At 48.6% G+C, this 23,814-nt stretch overlaps 1 long non-coding RNA gene across 2 annotated transcripts; it reads right to left on the bottom strand.

Moving 5' to 3' along the window:
* Positions 1–1,578: 1,578 nt before the first annotated feature.
* LOC128851669 (uncharacterized) lies at positions 1,579–23,770 on the bottom strand. Of its 2 annotated transcripts, none has more exons than XR_008449094.1 (5): positions 23,562–23,770; positions 17,317–17,447; positions 17,076–17,116; positions 2,827–2,973; positions 1,579–1,677 (listed from the first exon to the last, which is right to left on the bottom strand). It is a non-coding gene; the product is annotated as an uncharacterized LOC128851669 (long non-coding RNA). The 2 variants fall into 2 exon arrangements; XR_008449095.1 differs by lacking the exon at positions 23,562–23,770 and adding an exon at positions 18,182–18,481.
* Positions 23,771–23,814: the final 44 nt, after the last annotated feature.

The following is a 23,814-nucleotide window of genomic DNA, read 5'->3' as shown; positions in this document are numbered from 1 at the left end:
ACTGAGGCTCTAGAGACCTCCTGGCTATCTACAGATCCCTGAAAGGAGGTTGTAGTGAGGTGGGCGCTGGTCTCTTCTCCCAAGTAACAAATGATAGGATGAGAGGAAATGGCCTCAAGTTGCGCCAGGACCAGTTCAGATTGGGTATTAGGAAAGAATTCTTTACAGAAAGAGTGGTGAAGCACTGGAAGAGGCCGCCCAGCGAAGTGGTGGAGTCTCCATCCCTGGAGGTGTTAAAAAAAAAGTACAGATGTGGCACTTTGTGACACGGTTTAGTAGGCACAGTGGTGTTGGGCTGATGGTTGCACTGGATAATCTTTGAGGTCTTATCCAACCTTAACGATTCTATGATTTGTGTATTATTTTTAACTTTTTAAAAATTGTTTTTTCATTTTTTTTTTTTAATTTTTGTTATACTGGTTTTATTTTATTGTTCCATATTATTGATTATTTTATTTTAAAGTAGAATCAAAATCTGCCTGTAAAAATTACCATCCCACCTACCCTTTGCCTTGGCCTTCCACCCTGTTTCTGACCCCCCTGTCTGATGTCCAGGTGCCTCAGGGAGGAGGGAGCTCCCAGCCCTGCCCACCTCTCCACTTACTCCTCTTGTTTTATTTACCTGCAGATAAATAGATGGCAGCAACTGATAGCATCAGCTGTGGTTTGGAAAAATAGTCTGGTGAGATCACTCCAACAGGGATTTTGGCATAAAAAGAGCAGATAAGAAGTGATGGCAGAGGTCTCTAATTAAGTAGGGGGTGGCAGGAACAAGCGTGGGACAGGGATGGGCCAGCCAAGGTGTGCAGGGATGGCTTCAGTTGCTCCCCTTAGACAAAGGTACGCATACTTCTTTTGGAAGACACCACTTAATTGTTTTAAAGGCTAATAAATAAAACAAGAGGAACGATGCAGTTGTTGCAGAGGAGAGAAAGCATCACATGCCAAAAATGGTGTGGCAGGGAGGAAGATCTAGTGGATCTAGTGGAAGATATCCCTGCTCATGCTAGGGGAGTTGGATCTGGATGATCTTTAGAGTCCCTTCCAACTCAAACCGTTCTATGATTCTATAGGATGGGACCTGTGGATGCAACCAATATCTTACGAGATGATCACACCTGAGCACCTGGGCTGGTGCTGCTTTTCTCCCTTCTTGCCTGGCATCCTGCTTAATTCCCATTTTGAAGGTCTGTGGCAATGCTGCAGGCACAAACCAAGCCGATAAGTGTGGTTGTGGGCTCAGTTCTCAGGTTTTTTCTCTTTTGCTCAAAGGAGATGAGCTGCTGGCCCATCCTGTGTGCCAGGCGCTGAGGGATATTTTTAGCCGCTTTCTTCTGAAATATCAGCAGGGTGGCTGGGGTTTGGGTTGCGTGATGCAATGCAGTGGGACCATGCGTCAGCTGGGAAGCTGAAGGCAGGAAGAAATTAGGGGGGAAAAGCAGATTGAGAAATCGCTGGGAATCCACCGCCTGTGCCCATTGCCACTGTGCTGAGCGCTCCCACACCTCAGTACCCACCAGCCGAAATGCGTTTAAAAATAAGGCCAAAAACATCTTTACAAACAATGTAAAAAAAATTCTGGATTTTTTTTTTTTGTTCTCGTATGTGTTTCAAATTACAGAAGTTCCTGAAAGGGAAGTTTATTGGTTTCAGGTGCTATTTTGGGGGCTTCTTTAACTAAAAAAAAAAAAAAAAAAAAAAAAAGGCATTATTGTCCAGTCGAGCTTTTGGCAGCTGCCAGCCCCCTTCTGCCCATGGCTCTTTGGTCCCATTAGTGTTTGGGAGCCCACTGGCCTGTGCAGGCAAGTCGTCACACCTCATGTTCTCCATTTATCTTTGCCGTGACTCATGTTGGAAGGACTTGCCTGCTTGAACCTAGCGACCTTGGTGAGACAACAGAGAAAAGAAACGCTGCCCCACTAGCAACACACTGCAGTGCAAAATGCTGGCGGAATCTCACCTTTGGTCATGAGATTGGTCATTGCCAGGTCAAGGTTGGCCATGGCCAAGATCAAAAGTGTTTGTGGCCCAGGTTGGTCATAACCAAATCAAAGGTGGTCATGACCCAGTTTGGTTGTGGCCAGGTTCAGGTTGGCAATGGTCCAGGTTGGCCATGGCCAGTCCGAAGTGGTCACAACCCAGGTCCATGAAAGACACATACCCAAAAGACAGACCCTCTCTTTCTGTGGTCTTAAATTTTTCCTTTAGTAGCTAAGTAAAACCACATGCAATTTTGCTTTAAGGATGACAAACTTCCTTTATTCCTTGAAAAGGAAAAAAAAATTGCTCATGGAAAAAGCCATCTGCAAGCCTCACTGCCACAGAACCCCGTGTCCATCAGAAGGAATCCTTTCTACACTCACCCTCTCCAGTCGAGTGCCTTGTGCACACACTGTTGAGGGCACATAAGACCTTAGCCCGGCCAAACCAGCTCCAAACCAATGCGGGGACATTCCTACATCACTTAACACCTGCCTACCTCAGGAATGATGAGCAACCAAAATCAACAATGAGATTTCCAATTAGGTGCTAACATTGCGTGTTGCACTTATCAGAGGGGCTTGGAGGTCACACAAGCCAAAGAATCCATCATATATGGGCTAAGCATCATGACTTTGGCAGAGCCATATCGCCAACAACAGCCATACCATGGCCATCCAGTGCCACAGGACTGACGACACCAACTGTCAGGCCTGTTCTCTCTACGTACATGTATTTTTTTTTCCAATGACTCGTGTCTGACCTTTCAAACACCTGTTCAGCCTTAAACAGCTAAAAATATCCACCAAGCTTTGCATCTGATTTTCATATTGCAACAAAGCTCACTGTTTCCAGCAGGTTTTTCTCGTGTTTCTGGTAGGTTCTAGGATGGTCAATCTCTCTTCTGGTCAAACCCAGTGTAGATGGGGATGGGAGATCGCTGGCCAGAGGCAAGGTTGCTCAGGCTGTTCCAACATGTGGCCAGGAAGGTTCCTAGAAACAATGTGGGAACATTATAGACCCTATAACAGGGTTCAACAAATATTTATATGCTGTAAGACAAGCCCAAAGATGGCATGACCAAGGGCACCTTCCCACCTCCGACAAGCAAGGGCTTTGCAAGGTGCCTGGAAGTCACTTGCTCAAGCTCTGCTGCCCTCCCCAGCATCCCAAATTTATTCCAAGTCTTTTGTGATGAGTTCTAAAACTAAGACCTGTAATACTTCAGCTACCCTATAAAAGCAAGACTAACAGGTTATTCCCACCGGCGACACAACTCTACCTTGCAAATTCTGGGTCTATGGAGCCAAGAAGACCTCTGATGTTGTGGCAATGCCTTGTTCGGCACCGCATGGCTCACTGGAGCCGGTGCTGGGAGAGGGCAGAGACCCTCATGGGGATACGAGGCATTTTCTTCCCCGATTTGATAAATCTCTCCTTGACGGCCTTTTGACGGGCTCATATGTTAATTTTCCCAGGAGGGCACGCGGGTTGCCCTCGCTTCCCAGCTTCATGGGCTGTTAATTAAAACATGCTTCATCTCAGTGTGATTAAGGATGTCATGTGCCAAGTGAAAAACTTTTTGAAAAAGACATAATTACCTTGGATTTTTAATTATGGGGCAGAAAGCTGGAAGAAGGCGTGATAACCATTCCCTAAGGGAGGGATACACAGGGCAGCAAACCATGCCTTCTCTGAGCATCCCTTCCTCTGCCCACACTGAAATACGGATCCAGCACTAATTGGCTTTAACTGGTGTTTCTGTAGGGTGCAGGCTGGAGGATAGCAAGGGAGGAAGTATGCGAAGAAAATAGGTCCAGGACTGAAAAGAAAGGTCAATGAGAGATGCATCCCTGCCTCACTGCATCCTGGCATGTCCCCGTGCCATCGCTGCAAGCCACTGGTTGGCTGCAGAGAGCCCCATGTTAAAAAAAAAAAAAAAAGGATTTTTCTGAATTCCTATCCTTTTATTATTATTATTATTTTATTCCTGAAACACACAAATAAAACCCCTGAGCATCAGAGGAGAAGACATAGGGTTGCCTGGGCCCCCAGACCCTCCTCATGCTGGAGGCACAGCATACCAGTGCCCACCCTTACCAGAACCAGCAGCAGCGGCAGAGCCCTCCCAGCAGCCGGGAAGGAGAGGGGAACAGCCACAAGAACATGACATTAACATTCAAAATACTTATTGGCAGAAATGGGTTTAAAAATAGGGTTTTTATGATAAACAAACTAACCTCATACAGGAAGTGAGCTGCAAATACTAAAAAACTAGTATGTTGTAAGAGACCTGGTAGAGCACAGAGCTGCCCCGCAAAACCAAGAAAACAACAACAGAAAAAGAAGTCGTCTTATTTTTTAATATATTCTTGGGTTTTATTTTACCTTTTCCCTCCTGACATGGGAAGAATTGAGGGGAGAAAGGGCAGGGGGACTCCGGAGGGGGATGAGATAATTTCTTCTGCACTCATGGCCCCTAAAATAAAGGCAAAGCCCGGTGATGCGCAACCAGCTTTCGTGATGCAAACCCTTGGTTTTTAGCACACTTGGACTTCAAAAAAGTGTTTGCTTCTGCTGCTGAAAAGGTTAAGCAGTTTTCCTACCGAAACCCTGAGTGTGGGCTGTGAAAGAACATGTTAATGAAGAAAATTTCCCCAGGGCTGCTCTTTTATTATCACCAAAGCCATCGAGTTTCAGTTTGAGTTATTTGTATTTATTTATAAAAACAAAGATTAAATAAGTAGAACAAAAACAAAAACCTCATCCTAATTTCTGAGCTAAACCCGATTTATTCAAACAAAGAATTTCCCACCCCTTGAGCAGGTAGCTGCAGGCTGTTTTCCTCTTTGCTTTGAGAAAGAAAACACAAGAGTTACCGGTGTGTTTCATATAAAATGTATTTCGGGTTAAAAAAAACCAACCCATTCAACTGCCCTTGTTGGCTGTCGAAATGAAGAGTTACAAGTCACCGGGCTGGGAGAGAATGATGCAGCTGCCTGGGCTTGGTGTGGGCAGGGGCTGCTTGCACCCAGGCGGTGCCAGCAGTGCTGCCCAGCCCAGACACTGGGTTCAGCCATGGTTTGGTGAGGGAGCATCTGATTTAAGAGAAGAAAAAAAAAGAAAAAAGGCATTTCTCTTTTCAGGTGTTCTCACTTCCATCGCAAGCGAACTGGTTAAAAAACACACACAAAAAAAAGCCCTTCAGTGGTCTTGTAGCCTTTAACGTGTTGTTTTTCTACATATTTTATGTTGTTGGCTTTTGTTATCAGTCTCATCTGCAATTTGTGGCCAATTCTGTCATGCTTTAGGCAGACATCTTGTTCCCAAAACTGTTTGCAACCTTTCAGCAAAGGTACAGCCTTGAATACATGCAGAGAAAAGCCACAGCGCAACGAGAAAAAGGGCAGATTTAATCCCAAAACGATTGTTTGGCTAAATTTTAATCCCAAAGGCAGGGATGAGGTGCAGGGCAGTGATGGGCAGCGCTGAGCCAGCTCCCACCCACCCTCTGCCCTGTCTGAGTATCCTCAATTTAATTTGAATCATTTGTATTTCCCCATCCCAGAAGAAGCCAAAATCATTCCAATGTAACCCACTGGATTTTTTCCCCTGTCCCAAACAGCATTTTCCACCGTATTTTCCCAGTCCTCGGCACAACGCCATCCCAGCTATTCCAGCCGAGCCCTCCTTTTCGAAGTGCGGCGTAGATTAAATCAGTTGAGCTGTAATTTACCACTAAAAACAAATGATGCTGATCTAGCACCTATTCGATATTAATAGCGAAACCAAAAAAAGCAAATTAATACCGCAGGATGAAGGTATTTCTTGAAAAAAATAAAACAAAAGTCATCCAAGTGCTGAAGAGCAAAGTCCAATGGCGGGTGCTCATTTTGGCCACTGCCAGCCCTCATGATGGACCGGAGGGGGGCTGAAATTTGGCATTTTTGGGGGGGTGGTTAAACTGAAAGGAAAGTCTTACAGCCGTCCCCTCACCCTAGCTCGGCAGGGTTTATTGCTGGGGCAGCGCGATGCTCTCCCGGGCTGCCGGAGAGGGAAGTGATGCGCTTCATCCCCGGCGAACCCCTGGCTTTTAAATAACCAATTTTGGGGTTTTTCAAAGAATTAGCAAACCCAGCAGGGCAGCCCGGCTGGGGGAGGAATGAGACATTGTGAAACCCAGCTCCTTTTCCTGAGGCTGCCGCTGCCGTCAGCACCGGAGCCCAAGCCCTGCCTGAAAAAAAGCTCAAACGGTTTCCCAAAGCGGAGGTGCCAAAGGGGTGCTCACTCCTTGCTGGGAGCTGGCCACAATTTTGGCCTCTCTGGCACGGGGCACAGCTGCTGGCTGCCTCTCTGCGGAGGGCTGCCATCCTCCACTGGACCACCGCAGCCCTGAGCCTCTGTCCCCCGGGATGCTTGGGGAAAGGGGTCCTGAAACCCTGCTCCCCTCCACCCAAATTTATCTGCTTTTTACACTGGACACAAATATATCATTTTTTTTTGGCCAGAATATATATATATATATTAAAGTCAAACTCTCCCAATGCTCTCTCCACTTCCTGTGACAAAACAAAACATGTTTCATTTGAAACTTATTCTTCCTCTATTTAGCACCGAGAAATAATGACCAAAAGCACCCCTGAAAAAACACCCTGTACCCCACTCATCCTCTGCAGCCGCTGACCCCTTCCTACGCCTCCGGCTCCCGGGCAGAAGACAAAACTGGGCACGCTGAGCTGAAATAGCATCATCCAGGCAAAGAATTACCTATCAAGCCATTTAATTTAAAACCTCGCCCGCAGAGGGCTGGATGGCAAGTTGAAGGTGAATTTCCACTTCACTATTTTCGTCCCACTGCTGTTCAAGTCAAACACTTCCCCCACCTCCCTTCCACGTCATATTTTTAAAACTGGAGTCAAAAAGGAGCTAAAATAGGTAGAGTTCAATACATTCATATTTTGACTCATCCATTTCTCTGTGGCATGATTAAACACTTCGTCGGTCGCAGTAATATTTGCCGCTTAGTGAAGGGGAGCATTCACCCCACTTGTAAAATAGAGACAAAAATTCATTTTAGTTTGACTCACATGGAAAGAGTGAAACAGGGAGAGTGCCCTGAAATGCGGCTACGCAACAGGCTTTTACTACACATGAAGAAACCAGAATATTGGACAATTTCAGCAAGAATTTACAGCACTTCTGGGCAGCTGTGGGCTGCAGGCTTCCCCCTCTGCAAACACACACAGTTTTGCTGCCATTTGAGCATCCTTTAGGCAGCTGGATGAAAGAAGATGGGGGAAAAAATGAATTTGTCATTGATCTGATTTTGCCTCATCATAATTTTCCAAATGATAGTTGGTCTGTTCATGGGAGATATCACCTCCTTCCTTGGTGAGAAATAGGGTTTACCTAAAGCTGGTAAACTGGTAACAGCCGGCTTGAAAATGAAACCCACCTGGAAAATCATATGGGGACTTTCAGGTGGGTTTGGCAATTTGCCTCTCTGAGAATTAATCTGAAAAAAAGCATATTAACAAACAAGCCCCAGGAAGAATTTTTTGGAGCTGGTCACTGCCACGTCCTGGGTGAAACCTAAGCATGGAAACCAGAAAATGGGAGTTCTTCTGTGCCCCTTCCCCCAGCAAGGAGGGCTCCCATAGGAAATCCCATCCCTGCTCCTGCACTGATTCCCTTTCGGGCCGCATCCCTTCTGGGAGCTGCTGACATCCCCAGCACATCACCCGGCTCAGCCTCTCTCTGCTGCCTAAGCCAGGAGATGCCAATCTTTTCATCAAAGCTCACTGAAAACAAAACTGAGAAACAGCTTGTGGTTTGACAAAATGTATTTACATAAAAATATATATTTTAAAAAAACCTTTGGGGATGATGAGAGAAGGTGCTCGTGGTGTTTGTGAGGTCCCTGACATTTAAGCGAGGCTTGCCGAGCGTGGCAGCCTCACGTGTTACCCACGCCAAGCCCCACATGGGGCCAAAGCTCCTCCTCAGGCCCAGCTTAAATTTAGAAAGGCTTTTTACTATCTCCCCCTGCGTCTCTCACCAGATACAGCAAATGGGTCATCAGGACGAGCAACAAATTAACTCCCAGACATGCATAAGATAGGGGAGCTGCATCCATTTCCTTACATTCCAGCCCAAAAAAGCAAGGCATAGCTGAAGAAACAAAACCCAAACAACTCCCCAAAAGCAATGCAAATCTGCGTTTTCAGCAGCTCTTCTGCTGCCAGTCATGATGTGTTGCTCATTTGCTTGGCCCCGTGATAGCACATATCAAATCCAAGCAGACTTGCAGTTCTTTGCAAGGTTGCATGTGTTTGCAGTATTGTATTTATTTGCGTTGCTTCTATTTGTTCACAAGCACTGAATTCTTTGCTTTCCAAAAGAGAAAAGAAGGTGCAAAAGTGTTGGCCAGTGCTGGCGAGGCAACCGGAGGGGCGCTCAAATCGTGGGGAGCTGCCGGTGAGCGCTTCACCCTGGCTGTACAGCCCGGTGGTTTCTTTCGGCAAGCCTATTCCCTCTTTTCTGAGTCATTCTGAGATCACTCGACATCTCTAGTACACAAGCAGTGAAAATACGCTTTTAGAGCACAAATTAACACCGGCATAGTCAGTCCGTGTAGCAGCACATGCCAGGCATGCCTTGCTGTCTGCCGGCACGGGCTCTCTGCCAAGCACGCGCTTGGGTCTCCTCGTGTCCCAGCAAACACCTACTGTAAGGCGACAGCACTGGCAAGACCTCGCAAATGGCACTGAGCTCAAGGAAATACAAAATTAGCTTTGAAACCCTCCTGTTGAGTGGCTCCTCAGAGTTCCTGAGGCACTAAAACCCTCGAGATGTGCAGCTGCAGCTTTGTCCTCAGTGGTATCCCCCCTGCATCCTCAGCATCCCTTCCACTCCCCCAGCATCCCTCCTGCGTCCTCAGCATCCCTCCCATACCTCCAGCATTGCTCTTGCACCCTGAGCATCCCTCCCATACCTCCAGCATCCCTCCTGTATCCTTACCATCCCTCCTGTACCTCCAGCATCCTTCCTGTATCACCAGCACTACTCTTGCATGCCCAGAATTTCTCCCACACCCCAGCATACCTCCTGCATACCTCCCACATCCCCAGTATCCCTCCTAGATCCCCAGCATTGCTCTTGGACCACCAGAATCCCTCCCACACCTCCACCATTTCTCCCATATCCCCAGCATCCCTCCTGTACCCCCAATATCCCTTCTGTACCCTGACTTGCACTCTGTCTGCAAGGGCTCACAGCCTGTTCCAGCAAGAGCTTTTGGGAAGCGGGCAACGATGCTTCTAGGAGCTGCCAGGCTCGGACTCTTTGGGCGAACTTTGGGGCAGGGGATGGGGGATCTCTGGTGCTGCCAGCTCTGCCAAAGCCTCTGCCTTGGTGGGTATGGTGGCTGTGCCAGCCGTGATGTGCACAGTGATAACGTGTGGAGGCAACCGCCTCCCCACTGCTCTGTCTGAAACGCCCCAGCGATGACTCGGCTCTGATGGGTGTTTGGGATGCCGAGCCCAAAGCAACTGTCCTGAAACACTCATTTCAGACAAGGCTATGCAAATAAACGGTATATCAGGCTAAACCCTCCCACTTTGGGGTCAAACCACAGCACATCACAGAGCATCACTGGGAGGTGTGCTCTACGCTGGGCCCCACTCCCCAAACCTCAGTGTCTTCCCCATCTTGCAGCCAAACGGGGAGCAGGACAATACCCAGCACAGTGGCTGACGTTAGACCAGTGGAGAGACAGCGAGAAGCCCAGAAATGTCACCCTCCCCAAAGCCTCTGGTGCTGGTCTGGAGCCCTCCCTTGTTTCAGCTGCAACAAAAAAGCACTTATTCAGCACTTCTGCTGTGCCGACTTATTATAGCTGCTGGAAGCTACAAATCACTTCTGGCAGCTGGGGAATGGGGCTCACTGGCCTCTTCCCTCTGGTATTTATTATCGCAGGATCACATCGCTGCCAGCAGAAAAACCTTGCAGCAAGCCACCCAAACTCTTCAGCTCAAGCAGGTGCTAAGCCTTCACCCTCCTGTTTTCACCAATGAGCCAGGTTGCCACCACGTTTCCCAGCAGAGCATCACTTTGGCATTTGAGTGTAATGACAGCACTGAGCAAAGAGCCCACGTTTCCATTTCCGTAGTTCCCATTCCTTCAAACTCACCCCTGTCCAGCAGCTCTAGAGGTCCTCTGCACCCATGTTTAACAAAGGGCACTGAGAAAGCGCAACCTCTCAGGCAACCCCAGAAGGATGTGGGGGCAAGAGAGAGTCAAATATTTTGGGATACCAGCCAGCAATTTGGACCCACGGAGTCATAGAATAGTTTGGGGTGGAAGGGAACTTAAAGGTCATCTAGTTCCAATCCCCCCTATGATGGGCAAGGACATCCCACTAGATCAGGCTGCCTGAGGCCCCATCCAACCTGTCCTTGGACACCTCCTGGGATGGGGCAGTCACAACCTCCCTGGGCAACCTGTGCCAGTGCCTCACCACTCTGTTGGTGAAGAAACTCTTCCTTATGTCTAGCCTAAATCTGCCCCTCTCCAGTTTATACCATCGCCCCTCATCCTATCACTACAAGCCTTTGTAAACAGTCCCTCCCCAGCTTTCTTCCTTCATCTTGACCCTGCTAACAGAAAAGCTCAAGCGCAGAAAATATTTGCATGTAGTAAGGATGGATGGCAACTACCTCGAAAGCCTCCACCTCATCTCACCAGAATACCGAGGAAGCTGGTGAAACCCCATTCCCTTCCCTCTCTCACAGGGCTTTGAAAAGGTGCCAGGGCTTGAGAAATATCAGTACCAGAACGGAGCGTGCCTCCGCTGGGCGCTGGGGACGCGGAGGCTGCTGGCAAGAACACCAGCACCAAACCTTGGCTCAGCGAACACTAAAGCAATGTCAATGTCAAAGCCCTGGCACTGTGGGCACGCAGCGTCTTTGCTAATGAGTAAAAATGAAATTAGTGAAAAGCTCCTAATGAAAGAAGCGCTCCATCGGCGCACACTGAATGGGACTGCGTTGGAGTCAGTGAGACACGCGGTGGCTGCTCACCCGTCACGTCTGGCCCTCCCATCTCTCAATTTTCCTCCTAGTTAACAGCCACAATGGTCAATGAGGTTCAACACAACCGGAATGCTGGGGCAGGGCCAGGCGAGGTTTGGGGGGGCTTTGCCCAGTTGCCCCATCCCAGCTGCTGGGTGAGCTCTGTGCTTTCCAGCCCAGCTGGGGACCAGGCGGCTCCTTCCTGCTGCTGCGATGGGAAAATACAGAAAACAATGGAAATATTAAACATACACTGAAAATGTTGAAAATATTTTCAAAAAATTACATGTTGAAATGTTGAAAATATTAAAAAAAAATCATATTGGCAATGCTGAAAACGTTGAAAACACTGAAAATACTAAAAATATTTACGTTGAAAATTATGAAAGTAGTGAAAATACGTCTGTTGGAAATAACAAAAAATTAAAAATATTAATATATTTCTCTAAAAAATTATTCAAATCTTGAAAATATTAAAATATTTTGGTCAAAAATTATGAAAACATTGAAAGCATTGAAAATATTAACAAATTTCCACTGAAAATTATGAAAATAGTGAAAACATTAAAATGTCTCTGTTGAAAATTATGAAAATAGTGAAAATATGTCTGTTGGAAATTACAAAAAATATTGAAAACATTAAAATATTTCTGTCAAAAATGATGAAAATCTTGAAAATATTAAAATATTTTGGTCAAAAGTTATGAAAACATTGAAAACATTGAAAATATTAACCAATTTCCATTGAAAATTATGAAAATAGTGAAAACATTAAAATGTTTCTGTTGAAAATTATGAAAATAGTGAAAATATGTCTGTTGGAAATTACAAAAGATATTGAAAACATTAAAATATTTCTGTCAAAAATGATGAAAATCTTGAAAATATTAAAATATTTTGGTCAAAAGTTATGAAAACATTGAAAACATTGAAAATATTAACCAATTTCCATTGAAAATTATGAAAATAGTGAAAACATTAAAATGTTTCTGTTGAAAATTATGAAAATAGTGAAAATATGTCTGTTGGAAATTACAAAAAATATTGAAAACATTAAAATATTTCTGTCAAAAATGATGAAAATCTTGAAAATATTAAAATATTTTGCTCAAAAATTATGAAAACATTGAAAACATTGAAAAAATTAAAAGATATTTATGTTGAAAAATTTGAAACTGTTGAAAATATCAGGGTGTTGGAAATGTTGGAAATGCCTCAGAAGTTGTAAATGTTGAAAATGATGAACATATCGACAAGTTAAAACATTTATCAGTGTTTTCAGTGGTGAAATCATTGAGGCTGTGGGAGGTGTTGGGGCTGGAGGAGGCGCTGCTGCTCGGGGGCTGCGGGGGTTGCATTTCCTTCTCCCCAGCCCCCCCTGCAGCCCTCGCCGGGAACTGCCCTGGGCAGAAAGTGCTGGAAAACGTTGGTTTTTTGGTTTGTTTTTTTTTTTTGTTTAAAAAAGAAAACAGATCTCAAATCCCACCGAATAAACCTAAAGAGGCTTTTCCTCCCTGTCTCCCCCTTGGTCAAGAGAATCCTTTTTTATCAGTTGTCAAGATAATCCTTTTCCCCATTCTTTTTGTTAAAATTAAACCCCCAATGGGCTTAATTTATAACCCTATTCACAGAGGCGTAATCATACAATCATGGAATCACGGAATCACTAAGGTTGGAAAAGAACTCTAAGATCAGCCCAACACCACCGTGCCTACTGAACCATGTGCTGAAGTCCACGCTTTTTGAGCACCTCCAGGGATGGAGACTCCGCCACTGCCCTGGGCAGCCTGTTCCAATGCTTCACCACTCTGTCAGTAAAGAATATTTTTCCTAATATCCAATCTCAACCTCCTCATGTGCAACTTGAGGCCATTTCTTCTCGTCCTATCGCTTCTTACTTGGGAGAAGAACCCACCTCACTACAACCTCCTTTAGAGAGTGATGAGGTCTCCTCTCAGCCTCCTCTTCTCTAGGCTAAACTATCCCAGTTCCCTCAGCCGCTCCTTGTAAGACTTTGCTACCTTTGGGCATGAAAAATGCCCAACTGTTTTAATTAATGCGATATTTGAAATGGAGATTGCGACAGGACTAACTAAGCACAGCTTTAATTGGGATCAAGTGAAGCTTTCTCACATCTAAGTTGAACTTTTTCCCCAAGCACCCCAACACGCTGCCCAAAGCTCCTTATTTCAAGACTCTTGTCAGCAGAAAATAGTCAGAGTAGCTGTGTGTAATTGAAAGTAGTGTGTAAGAAAAAGGAAAGTGAAAATCCAGCAGGCTGGCACAAGTGAGTTAAACCAGGAAAATGCATACAAAGAGGATTCACTGCATTCCCACATGATTTGAAAATGTATATATCAGAAAATACTTCTATAAGAAACACATATATACCAGAAAATGAAAGGAATAATTAGATATCTATCACAAAATGAAGGGAATAATCCAATATCCCTCAGAAAATGAAGGGAATAATATGATATCTATCTGAAAATGAAGGCAATAGCTAATATCTATCAGAAAAGGAAGGGAATAACTCAGGAGAAAGTAACATTTCAAACGGGTTTCACGCCTGTGTAAACTCATAAAAGGGCAATACATCTCCGGCAGGAAAAGTCAGATTTGATGCTCTGAGTCCCTCTGTCTTTCTCCAGTTCGGGATTATCAAGTGTGAAGGGCACAGGACCCATCTCTGGTTCGCAGGAGGAGGAGCAGCCAGGGCTGGATGGGCTTTGCTGAATCATGTGCATCACGCGCCTGATTTTATTTAACAAGTGATAATGAAAGTGAGCAATGTGCTTTGGGTGTTTTGCAAAGCTCTGCCACTGACTTGAGGCTTTGGGAATGACTTGTTGCGAGGCTTTGAGAATTGCTTTCCAGGCAGGGTGAGCGAAGGGGGAGCGCTGGGGGACAGCCAGCGTGGGAAAGTGCTCTGCTTCTCCCTGCCTAAACCTGGAAGCAGCACTCGGCGCAAGAAAAAGCAGCATATTTTTGTGCTTTGTTTTACCAGGAATCACTGACCCTCCCAGCTCTGCTCACAAATAGCAATTTCTCCCATCAACAAATGTAAATCAGTATTTAAGTGGTTTAGTTTTGCTCAGACCCACACTCTTTCCAAACAAGCCAGTAAGACTTGGATGTCTTGTTATCTCTAGTGACATTTCTGATGCACACGAGAGGGGAGGTTGGTGCCCACTGCCCACTGCCATGACTGCCATTGCTGTGAATGTGAATATAAAGCCTAGTAATAAAAGCATGACTGAAATTATTGAAGCTCCTAGACGCCAGACCGTCAAACATGGTTGATAAATGTGAGTTTTGTAAGTACAGTATGAAATAGCATTTTGAATCATAGAGTGGTTTAGGTTGGAAGTGACTTTAAAGTTCATTCAGTTCCGACCCCCCTGCAATAGGCAGGGACACCTTCCACTGGATCAGGTTGCTCAAAGCCCCATCCAGCCTGGCCTTAAACACCTCCAGGGATGGGGCACCCACGACTTCCCTGGGCAACCTGTGCCAGAACTTCTCCACCCTCACAGGAAAACATTTCTTTCTAATAGCTCATCTAGATCTCCCTTTTTTCAGCTTAAAACCACTCCACCTCATCCTATCCCTGCACTCCCTGATGAAAAGCCCCTCCCCAGCTTTCCTGTAGCCCCCTTTAAGCACTGTCAGGATGCTGTAAGGTCTCCTCTGAACCTTTTCTTCTTCAAGCTGAACAACCCCAACTCTCAGACTGTCCTCGTATGGGAGGAGCTCCAGCCCTTGGGTCATCTTCATAGCCCTCTGAAAATATGGAAAATTTTCTCCATGGGTAGAAAAAACGATGTTTAGGCATCACTCAACACAGTGCAACAGCCAGGGTCGAGCTCTGCCTTATGTCAATGCTGTACGTGCAGCTGAGGAGCCCAGTGAGTAAGGGGTGGGGTGCATTCGTGCCAGGATTTGGTCCCAAGCGGCCAATATTTTTTAAAAAATAATAAATCCCTAAAATCTGGGAAGCCTTAGACGTCTGAAAAGCCACACACTGTGCCCCTTTCCCATCCGAAGCCCAGGCTGGCGGTAGGGGCAGAGCGGCTGGGTGGGTGGCGGGGCCGAGGCCACCCTCCTTCCCACCTCCTGGTTTGTGGGCAGGGGCGCGGGCAGCGCGTTGGTGGGGGCCAGGCTGGAGCGTCGCTTTGACGCTCGGAGAGAAATCCCCACCTACGGAGAGCACTAGTTTCAGTTTCGTGGCGATAAACACCGTGGTACCAGGTTTTTCCTCCGCCGTCGCTGTGTCGTGGGGTGGTAGGGGAGGGGACAGGCGCCAAGGCCCTGCAGAGGCGGGCAGCTGCCATGCCGGGAATGCATGGTAGCACATGCCAGGGATGCACGGCGGTGCAGGCAGACAGTTTCCAAGCAGTCAGCTCCCCACATCCCTGCGTGCCTCCCTGTGATGATCTACAGCACAGTGAGCTAAAGCCAGGACAATGCCTTTACTGGTGGTTACAGCCCCGGATGAGAGAGGAGCAGGGCGAGAAGTCACCCAGCACTGGGAATGGCCCCAGACATACAAAATATGGACTCGACATCCTTGGAAGTATCCAAATCGAGGCTGGATACACCCCCAAGCCCCTGGGTTTGCTTGGAGTAGGCAGGGAGGCAGACACAGCCAGGGGCTGCTGGTGCCTTCATCTGAACTCAACACTCTGCCTGGGTTTAATCCTTCGGCTTGTCTCAGTTCTTTAAATCAATTTCCTTGTAAGTTCTCAGGAAGGAACAGTTCCTGTTTCTCTGCCTCAGCCATGACAATGCTTTTTTCTGCCCAGCCTCAGGCACTGCCTTCATCCCCACAGCTCTCCTGGGTACCTCCGCTACAGCAGCATAGGAAACTCCAGGATTTAAAAAATACTCAACTTTGCTCTAATTCAGAGCTGCTTTTTTTTTTTTCTTTCTTCTTTTTTTTTTTTTTTTTCCCCCTTTCTAATCCCCTGTAAGCTGAATGTCCTAAAACATGTTGGGTTTGGATACCTGGTATCACCAACCCACTCCCAGCCCCCGTGCTGCTGTGTGACTTGGATGATGGAGACCCTGACTGGACCTGTACCCTCATTGCCACCCCCTGCCACTGCAGAGACGAAGGATGGGGAAGCCAAAAGCTGGACAGGTCGCTTCAGTCCTGCTGACACCATTAACCCCTTTTGTCAGCACAATGCAACCACGCGCTCAGGCTTAAAAGTGGGTTTTGTGGTTGGTTTAAGGATGCCGTGATTAACACACGCCTCTGTTGAAAAATCTTTTTTCTTCCTCTGCCACATACACACAGGGACACCCAGGTGCTTCCAGCAAGAGAAAACTGGTGCTATCCAAAGGTCACGGGGGTAGGCACCCTCACTTGCACCAATGTGGCCACCCTGAGCTTGGCAGCGCCCACACTGGGCTGCTCCTCCGCAGGAGAGTGGGGCAGAGGGGAATGCTGGTGCCTCAGTGCGATGGTGCATCCTTACACAGCTCCACACAGCAGCACCACCAGCAGCAGGAGGAGCGGTGGCAAAAAGGGAAGAGCACCCCAGGGTGCTTCTTTCCCATCTCCTGCAGCAGCCACACTTGCTGCTGACTCATTTTTGGCCAACAAACCTGCATGAGGCACAACACCTCCCGCCACCCCACCACTCTGTGGGGTTTTTCCTTTCTTCTTTTTCGTCAAACAGGCACCAAGTTACCAAAAACCCTCATCACGTGACCTGAGATACAGCAGCCGTGCTCTCATTTACTGGAACTGCACAGCCTTAAAAAAACATAGATTTCCAGCAGCTGAGCCGCCGATGCCCTCAGAGGGCCCTGGGGCTGCTGCTCCCAGTGGCACCCACAGCTGCCTCACCAACATCAGGGCTTGGACCAAACACCTGGGGCTTTGAAGGTAAGAAGCTTCTGCGTGAGTAGGTTCCCCATCTGGGTGGTCCCCACCAACTCCATGTCTTAGTGTGCACTGAGCACCTCAAGCCACCCGTCCCAGAGCCTTGCCACCCGTCCCATGAAGACACTCACCAAAACCGTGACTCCTTCCCTGCATCCTCTGGAGTCAGTGCCTGTGATGGGAAAATATCAGAACTGGGTATGTTTTCATGGGAATGAGTTAAAAAAAACCCAAAGTGCTGGCTGCGTGAGCACAAATGTCACTTATTTCCCATCATTAAGCAATGACCAAAACAATTAGGAGGAGAAAAAGAACCCAAACCCCGCCTCGGTCCCTACTCCCAGTGGGACAGCTGTGCTCCTCCTGACTCACCCATTGCTGTTTCCTCCAGTGCCACTGGCCAGCCCAGCAGGGTCTGCTGACCTGGGGAAAAATAGGCTTCCTTTCATTTTATCTTGCTTGAAAAACCTCTTCCGCTTCTTGTGTTTCAGGCAGAGAATCACCTATGAAGGAATGAGATCTTCGTTAGCAATGATGGGAATGCTGGATGCAGGACCAGAGTGGGGCCCCACATGTGGATGTTTTGCTCTCTTGCCTTCAAATTTATGCCAGCTCGGTTTAGTACTGCAGGGTGGAAATCAGCTGGGGCTTCATGCTGCCTTGGATGCAGGCGGCATGTGCTTGGGGCAGGATGCTCAGCCGTGGTGGCTTTTCCACCCCTTCACTTCTCACACTCCCTTTTGTGGACTTTTAGTGATAAGGGTTTAAGATCAGCTCCTCTGGGGAGAGCCCACAGCCCAAACCTGCACAGCTTCTGTTTGAATGTAATTAATGCTTAAATATTAAACATTATAAATATTAAATATTAACTTTAAATATTAAGCATTAATAGAAAAAAAACAGAGGGAGGAACTTCGGGGAAACAGAGGAAAAATAGACTTTACCATCCTTCCATAGGCTGCAAGAGTAGTTCATACTATGCAAAGGACAGCGTGTGTCCTCGGGGTGGATAAAAACTCCATCAGTCAGGGCAAATTGTAGCCCTTCAAGCACAGGGTCTCTGCTTTACCCTGCTGGTCAGGACACCGGCATCCCTGCTCGGTGCAGAGTCCCCTGCTCCCCAGGCACAGTTGTATCCTCCCACAGCAAACCCCATACACACCAGTTTCCAGCACCTATTGCCGCACACGGATGCCTTGCACCTCTCGGACCACAACAAATCCATCCAACATCCTACCTGGCTTCTCCTCGCCACAGGTCCCAGTCTGGGATGTGCCAGAGATTTCATACAGCCCTGTCACCGCCTGCCAAGCTGCAGGAAAGGAATATTTTCCCACAGCCAACGAATGGTCCTGCTTCCCCTGAAGCAGACGGCTACACCCATTGGGAAAGGCTTGGGATTTTTTCTCATCGGAAAGGACCTTTGTTGGGAAAGGTCTCGTTTCCCAGGGCTTGCAGCCAAACCCGTGGGGACTGCAGCAGCAGAGGGCTGGGGAGGGGATGAGATGCAGGCGCTAAAATCCATTGTTGCAGGAGGTGGCGGGAGGGTCTGCTGAATGGCCTGTGACCCTCTAGACTTTTAGCCAGGTGATGCATCCCCAAGCTCTTAGGCACCCAGATGCTCTTCCAGCCTCTCTGCTGGGAAGCACTCTGTTTTTAACCCCATCCCCATCAGACGAGCTAAAAAAAGCAGTGACCTCCCTGCAGACCTCATGGGAAAGGCTGCTGGCTCCCACGTGGGCGATGGAAACCATCCCCCTTCACCAGGGAACAGCTCCAGCAAGTGACCATCCTAGAAGCTCCAAGCCCTTTCAGCCCAGACAAGCAACCCTCTCCCTCTCTCTGGCTGTAGGGCAATGCCTGTTACCCTGCTTCTGTCTCACCCTCTGTTTTTTCACACTCAGTTTTTGTTTTGCATGGTTTCAGCATGGCCAGAAGTATGATTCTTATGCGTTTCAAGAAAATGAACCGCCCTGAAAATGGCTTACCGGCAGGTTTGTACTCCCTGATTCAGCTAGAGTTCAGAGATGAGTCAGGCGGTGGCAAACAGCCGCAGGAGTATGTAACACAGAGGCTACTTTAATCAGCCTTTCGCAAATTCATGCTATTTTAAAAACAGGTTTACGACAACAAAGTGGCTGCAGCAGCAGCTTGGATCTGCCAGGGTTTGGCAATACCAGGCACCCTGTGGCCATACTGCCCCACTGGCACAGCAGTGTCTCCGGAGCTCCAGCTGAGCTCCCCAGGGAGAACCAGTCCCTTGACACCCCTAGCACATGCATCCAGGCATCACTTAGCGTTCCCACCACTTGATGGTGGCTTTAACCCTTCCATCACTGTCACCACCAGCTTCTAACCTCAGCTTCACTGCGGTCGCTGCAGTGGCAACCTGTGCAGCCACAGCACCGGGGTGAGCCTGCTGCTTGCTTGGCAATGGGCATGGTCGCTGGCAGAGGCTCTGGCTTATCTGATGAGCACAATCACCCATGGGCCAGGGAAAAAACACCAATACACAACCCTCTTCATGTTGTCATCTGTGGCTTTCACTGATTTCTCATAGTAGAAGTCCATAAAAGAGGCTGGCTGCGATGATGATGCTTATTTTAATACATAGAGGGAATCGGAGTGTTAATCGTATATCTCTGCTCGTTGTCCTGTGGTGTTTTGAGCTGCTCCATCCCTGTAGGCTGTTTCACATCCCATTACCAAGACGTGCACTCTTTATAGTCCACACTGAAGCACTGATGCTGTTGGCTCTGGCTCTCACCAGGAACTTTTGGCTTCCCCCTGCCCTGAAGGGCTGGGGCAGCTGGCAGGCACCATGCAAGCAGAGAGGGAAGCAGGGCAAGAGATCGGCACATGATCCCTCCCTCCTAATTATTTCAGTATGTGGCCACAGGAGCCTGGTCCTGGAAGCAGTGTGTTGTTTCATGGCCAACTTGGCTGAGACCTGAGGGATCACAAGCCCCCAAATGAACCCAGGAGCTGTGGAGGTCTGGAGGTGTCAGAGCCCAATGCCAGCTACCTGGCAGCAGCATCAGCCACTCACTGTGCCGTGGCCCTTAACGCTTAGATATTGCCCCCAAAAGCAAGGGGATGGGTAGTCCTCTTTATCCAGAGCTCCCCAGGCACAGCCCTGGAACTCGCTCCAGTAGAGTATGAGCTGGTGGGAAATGTCCTACCTGGAGGGATGGTAGAAGAAATCACCCCATGAGCATCCCACAGGCAAGAGAAGGAGGGCTGGCACATGCACACATAGTCAGAAAACACTCATCCTGCTCCCCTCCCACCTCCTTTCCCCCTCAATATTGCAACAAAAACGGAAAATGTGCTGGCAGTCATTAGCATCTCCTTGGAAAAAGCCGGTTTGCTGGCCCAGCTTCAAAATCTAGTTTGCCAGAAACCCCCAGACCTCTCCAGCGTACGGCTGCAAGCTTTAGGGGAAAAAAAAGTTTTCTGCAGAAAGGGAGTTGTGGGGTTTTTTTTGGTAAGTTTCTGTCATTGTCATAAATCCAATTTTCCTTCTAAAAAGAAAACAAGCAGCTCCAAAGGGGTGAAAACCGTTCCAGCTGGGCTCAGGGCAGCACAGAGAGGGGATAGCATCAGCTGGTGACAGCCGCTCAGAGAAACCACTGGATTCATAGAGCTTCAGCTCTTGCAGTGCTGTGGGTCAGGGCAGAAAAAAAAGTAGTTATAGAAGAAAATCTGAAAAAGGAAAAAAAGAAAGAAGAAAATAAACCTTGGAAATTCTGCTCCCCACTGCTAGGGAGCAGAATGCTTGGGAGGCATGGGGTGAAGGCAGCTTTGAGGAAACAGCAGCAAAAAGTTTAGGTTTATGTTTTAATTTGGACACTGATGGTGTGTGGTTTTGGAGCACAAAGACCTGCAGATAAATCCTTTTGAGTTGGCTTTTCCCAGTGGGACTGAGTGCCTGTGCCCTAGAGGATGCTCGGTCCCTGCTGCTGCTTCACCTCTTGGAGATGCTGGTCCCAAGGGTGCCACTAGATGCCACTGCCTGCATTGGCTATGGGATTCAGCTGCACAAATCAGCTGGGGTAAAAGCAACAACCCCAAACCAACTCATCATCCAGCCAGGATAGCCGGGATCCCACGGTACAGCCAATTTTCTGGGCACGCTGGCACCTGCCTTCCCGCAGTGCAAAAAAACCAAGTTGCGAAGTCACAGCAAAACCATGAAAGCAAAACCACAGAGCCCCAAAGCGCCTCTGAGTCACTCCCTCGGCCGCCACCGCGGCCCCACAGCCCTCCAAAACTCACTGCCACCTGCAGCCGGCCCCAAGCTGCTGAGCCACGCTCAGCCCACTGGCATGGCACAGCACCATCAGGCTGCCACATGGGTGCTGGCAGCACCTCCCAGGAGGCAAAGCCCCTCTGCGTTATTAGGAAAGGCCATGGGCAGCAATTGCTGTCGCATGGGCGGAGGAGCAGAGGGCAGAGAGGAGCCACAGTGACCAGTCACGCTGGTTCAGCATCTCCCACGGAGACAAAAATGACCTGCAGCCCCCGCTTGCTGCACGTCTTCGCAGCCAAAACGCTTCCTTCCTCTCTTTCCTGTTAAATGCTCGCACTTTTTTATTATTATCATCTTAAATTGTGAAAAATACTCATTTGAAATGTGAATGGAGATGAAACATTCACAGAAAGTGTTACCAGAATTAGTCACCAGTTGTAACATCTCTATTTACATGAGTCATGGAGGTTGGCCATGCGGCTCTTAAATTAAATCCCCACCAGGTTTTTGGGTTTTGGGCTGTCCTCGGAAGACCTTTCAGAAACTTTTCTCTGGTTCTGAGCAGAGCTGGCAGCTGCCTGCCAGCATGTGTGCTTACCAAAACACCAGCAGTAGCTGCAAGGGCTTTGCCGTGCGATGACTCGGCAACCAGGGCTAGAGATGATGGTTGGACGGCAGGATTTGTACCTGCTAACCAAGTAATTTCCCCGTTTGTGCCAAAGATGGGAAGAGGGATAGAGGCAGCAGATGCTGGGCAGTGATGGATGGGTGGGCTACAGCTGGGTGACAATGGGGGCCAAGCTGGTGGCACAGGGCCCTGGCAGCGGTGCCGACAGAGGTCACTGTTGCCAAAAAACTGTGCACCCTATAGCCGAAAAAGGGAACTCGGTGGGGAACGCAGTGATGGGGCAGGTTTTGAACAGGCACTGTGCTCCGGCAGCCACCACGCTGGGGACCCTCTATTCCCTGGGGTGATGCACGGCGCAGAACAGCTGGCATCACGGTCCATGGGAAGGGCTGCAGAAGCCATGGTCTCCCCTGTGGCCACAGTGTGGAGTGCTGAGGGTGCTGAGCCACTGAGATTAAAAGCAAAAAAAACTAGGAAAGGAAACAGCCTCTGTGTGAGGCTGGAAGGGGAACACGCTGCCATAGAATGTCGTGGATGGAAGCTGAACGAGGGAAGGGGCAGCCCCCAGGCTCCTGCAAGCACCCCTTGGGCTGCTAAACCCCTTGCAGAGCCACTCGGTTTCAGGACAGCCATAGGAAAACATGAACAAACTCCAAACAAGCGTGGTTTGGGACGCATTGGATGGATGTATTTGCTTCCCATAGAAAAAAGCAGCAAGTGGCGGGACCCCACGAGGGGCAAGAGGATACCTCACCTTTCTCCACCCAAAGCCCAAGGGAGAGCATACAAACCGCTTGTGAGTGCAGCATAAAAATAAAACCCCAGAAAGGTGACTAAGCACTCTGGGTACCGAGGCATGAGGCAGAGGAGCCTAGCCTCTGTCCCCAGCTGCACCAGGCTCCTGTCAGGAGCTGCCACCCACAGTTATCAAGGCATGGGACCTCAGCGTGGGAGAAAGAACCCCTGGGGAGCTGCTGATAGGTGGCAGAGAGCCTCCATGTCCCATCTTCCCTTATCTCCACACCGTGCAGAGAGCCTCCATGTCCCATCTTCCCTTATCTCCACACCGTGATGGGGCAGAGCTGCTGCCCTCTACAAAGCCCCCTGGGAGCCAAAGCAGCGCGGCTCCCAACTGTATCTGCCTGTGGGCAGAGACTGAAGTGGGTTCCAGGGATGTCCTGAGGACGTCCCAAGCTGGGGCTCACTATGGGAAGACGGGAATGGATGGGTCACCTTGCTTCCAGCAGGGGCAAGTCAGATCCTGCAAGGGAGCCGAGGGAGGCTTAAGGTGCTGGGATGCTGGGCACAGGGCAGCACACCAGGAGAGGCAGAGGGGGGATGCCGCAGGGGTTCCACCTCTTAGCCAGGCAGAGCCAGGATGCCAGCGTGCTGAGACTGCCCCTGCCTCGCTGCCACGCACCTCCCAAGTCCTCTCACCACCCCAGGGCTTGCCAAGCAGAGCTCACCCCTGCCCAGGGGCGGCACATGCTCCCCCATTGCTCAGGGACCTACAGGGAGAACACAACCAGAAACCAGTGCTCACCGTTTAAACGTGCCAAATTTAAAACATTCGCCCTATGAGAGCCTGGCCCAAGCAACACAGCAGCACAAGGAGCAGAAATCATTGCAAAATCTATTGCATAGATCCATTTTTTGCAATCCGTGGCCAGCAGCTAAAGTAACCAGTGTTTTAAACCGCTCGCAATGACTTGCCCGCGGGAGCAAATATCACCTTACCCTGGCAGCCCCCGAAGCCGGAGGGAGTGTGGGGGCTCCACGTGGGGCCGGGAGAGCGAAGCTGGCATTTGTAACGGGCGCCAGGCACCCCAAGTTGAAACTCCCCTGCTGCTCTGCCCCGATCATTGGTCCAGGTCACGGTGGCGGCTGCTTTCAAATTCTGTTAAACCTTAAAAAGGAAACAGGAAGCCTCTGGGCTCCTGACTTCATGCAGCTTGAGAGACTCACGCTCACGCACACCCACCCACTCTCC

The sequence above is a fragment of the Cuculus canorus genome, chromosome 3 (genome assembly GCF_017976375.1).
Source record: "Cuculus canorus isolate bCucCan1 chromosome 3, bCucCan1.pri, whole genome shotgun sequence".
NCBI classification, from domain to species: domain Eukaryota; kingdom Metazoa; phylum Chordata; class Aves; order Cuculiformes; family Cuculidae; genus Cuculus; species Cuculus canorus.
This window is presented reverse-complemented; position numbering and strand designations above follow the sequence as displayed.